Source organism: Microtus ochrogaster, unplaced genomic scaffold (assembly GCF_000317375.1).
Source record: "Microtus ochrogaster isolate Prairie Vole_2 unplaced genomic scaffold, MicOch1.0 UNK2, whole genome shotgun sequence".
NCBI classification, from domain to species: domain Eukaryota; kingdom Metazoa; phylum Chordata; class Mammalia; order Rodentia; family Cricetidae; genus Microtus; species Microtus ochrogaster.
In genome coordinates, this window is record NW_004949100.1 from 10,606,449 (window position 1) to 10,609,984 (window position 3,536).

Sequence of the window (3,536 nt, forward strand, 5' to 3'; positions counted from 1 at the left end):
AGAGAAAAAAAAAAAAGTCGGCTTGTAACTAAGGCTGGGTGAGAGGGATGTAAAAGAATGGCTTTGAAGATACAGGCAAAAATTAAAAGCCCCTGTGCTCTTAGTTACCTCTCGCGTTTCCCGTAGAAATTCTTTTTTACGCAGTTAGAAAGCTGTTAAACGAAAGAAGGCATCTATGGGAAAGCATGTGAGGGAAACAGAAAGGGCAACCGTAGCCTGGTAAACACTGGACTGAGCTCCCAAAGTCCCAATGAGGAACAGAAGGAGGGAGAAGATGAGCAAGGAAGTCAGGACCAAGAGGGGTCCACCCACCCACGGAGACAGTGGGGCTGATCTATTGGGAGCTCACCAAGGCCAGCTGAAATGTGACTAAAAAAGCAGGGGATAAAACCGGACTCTCTGAATATGGCGGACAATGAGGGTTGCTGAGAAGCCAAGGACAATGGCACTGGGTTTTGATCCTACTTCTTGTTCTGGCTTTGTGGGGGCCTAGCCAGTTTGGATGTTCACCTTCCTAGACCAGGATGGAGGGGGGAGGACTTTGGACTTTCCACAGGGCAGGGAACCCTGACTGCTCTTCAGACTTGAGAGGGAGGGGGAGAGGAGTGGGGGGAGGGCGGGAGGAGTGGGAGGCTGGGAGGAGGCTGAAATTTTTTTTTCTCAATTAAAAAAAAAAGAGTCAGAGCCATCTATGACTCGCCCTCACATTCTGACTTAGCAGTGTGTTCAGAGCGCACAAATACGGCAAGTCATTCCCACGAGCCTTCAGGATTTTCCTCCAGAATCTTGCAAATTTTACAAGTACTCCATTTCATTCATTGTTTGTGAAGGGTCTGTTGCAAAACAGAACAAAGTTGGAAAATTCACTAGTTTGGAGAAGAAGAACTTTGTGTCTAAGTGGTGGATATCAACTCTAAAATAAATGCAGGGGCAGCATCCACCTACCTCCAGATTCTGTTTCCTTAACCCTGAAACACTACTCCAGGACCTGGTCTGTCTGAACCCGTAGCTGAACATGTCAGATGAGGGAAAGGCAAATCAAATAATTCCACATTAAATCCAAATAGGGTATACTAAGGTTTTTCTTTATTTAAAGGGAACTCATGGATCACAGCGAGGAACTAGGAAAGGGGTCCGACATTCAGGTGTGGCGCACGGGAAGAATAGGGTAAGCTGGCAGGACCTCTGCTTTTTGGTACTCAAAGCCACACCTCAACCTAGTCCAGGCTCCCAAAGGCCATTGGCTGAAGGAGGTTCCCCATCACCTCCCCATTTTGTCTAAATAAGAGTTCCAAATCGAATACAAAACTATTTGCAATAAGAACAGATATCAAGTATAAAAATTAGAATTGCAATCAGCATAAACAATATTAAGTAAGGAACATATGCTAAATGTTTTAATAATCATTTTATCCTAAGACACTTAAGTCATGTATTAGAAATGGCTTGGTTAAATCATAAGAGAAAAGTAACTACGATTATCTAATCTTTAACACCATAGAAGGTCTGGAAAAGGAGATAATATTACTTGAGTAGGCAGGAAGTGCAATCAAGCAGCTTCCAAAATGTGCAGTAGATGACAGAGACAATTGGCTACTTGGTCAATCACCCAAAGTCTCATTTGCAATGTTTAAGCAACCAACTTTGGCTAATACCTAGGATAACTGAAAGACAATTTTTAGAGGCAGGATTTTTTTTTTTTCAAAACTGTCTTAAATCTGTCTTGGAGAGGTTTGGCTTTTTTTTTTGTATCCTGCTTGTCCAGTCCAGACAATATGCATTTTGCTAGTAACCTTGCCCTAAGACCAGTTTTTCCAAGAAGAAAACAAGCTTCAAATGGAGTGTCTTTGGTGCCCAACATTCTCTAGGGAGTAGATTGGTACTGTCAGGAGCAAATATGTCTCATGCTAGCAGAACCCTAAGCTATTTAAATACCATGTTCTACAGTTCTTGAAGTGATTGAAGATTACCTATCTATGCAGAATACAATCTCTATATATCTAAAGAACCTGACTAGTCTAACTATAAGTATGACAAACGTGAATGACTACTGACCTATAATGCTTAATACCTGTATAACTTGAAGACTAAGACTTCATATTGGAATATTAAACTATCCTTAAACAATTGTGCATCAAATGAGGACAATGACCTCAAAATGTAAACAATGCATAAATATATTGATCAGAGGTAGAAATGTATGATGCAATATGATAAATATATCCCAAAATTGTATCAATATACAAAATGTCTTAAACAGAGGTACAAACATACATGCATACAATCTGACAAAATAACTTTGCATAGGTGCACAAATATTGTAAACAGAAATAGGCTCTTATTCAATATAACAAATACAATTTGAATCTGTATCAATATACAAGAATGTATAAATTTATACCAATGTAAATTGTCTACAGATAATAGCTCACAAGTATTTACTCTATTATTCATTATTATTATTATTATTATTACTATTAGTGTGAATAAGCTTGCTCCCACATCCTTATTTGTTCATAATTTGGGCTTCTCAAATTCAAAAGTGCCCAAAGAGGAGTTAAAAAGATTATAAGATGAGCTTCTGTCACTTCTACACAACGGAGGAGAAAGTAGAAAAACAGCAGACGAGAGCCTGAATCAAGGAAATTATTATCTGGTAATACTTGATCCCAGAGCTTTGAAAAATTAAAAACCAAAAAAAAAATGTGAGTCTGTGTCTGAAAATCATTGTCTGCAAATTAGTTCCTTAAGCTTATTTTGTTATAGTTTAATTTATTTTTAAATGTTATTATATACATTTGGAGATATCATAAAAGTATAGAGAAATAATAAACCTCCTCAGGTCTGCCATCCAGTTGCAACCTTTAACAACCTGTGTTTTGTTGTTGTTCATTCTTTCATTATTTGTTGAAGTGTAATTCACTCTGTATCTCACACATAATACAAGACAGAAAGATAAAAATTCTCTTTAAGGTGCACCCCAGCATCATTTCATTCCCTCCCCCAAAAATCCATGGCATCTTTTTTAATGGTCAGCCTGTCTTCAAATTTGCTTTGTTAACTTCGAATCCAAACAAAGTCTACATTTGTTTGGTAGTGTTTCAGTAAGAGTTTCTGTTACTGTGATAAAACACCATGAATAAAAGCAACATGGGGAAGAAAGGGTTTGTTTCAGCCTATGCTTCCACATGACAGTCCAAAACTGAAGGAGATTGGGGCAAGAATTCAAGGCAAGAATTCTGATGCAGAGGACATAGAGGAGTGCTTCTAACTGGCCTGCTTTTCATGGCTTAGTCTACCTACTTTATAGCTCCTAGGACCACTAGTGCAGTGCAGACTTCTCTCATCAATCATCAAGAAAACATATTACAGTGCCCACAGGCCAATTTGTTGGAGATATTTCTGTTAGACTCCCTCTTCCAAAATTGTTCTAGCTGATGTCGAGTTGACATGAAAGTAGCTAGCACAGATTGTTACTTAAATCTCTTTTCCCATACACACACACACACACACACACACACACACACACACACACA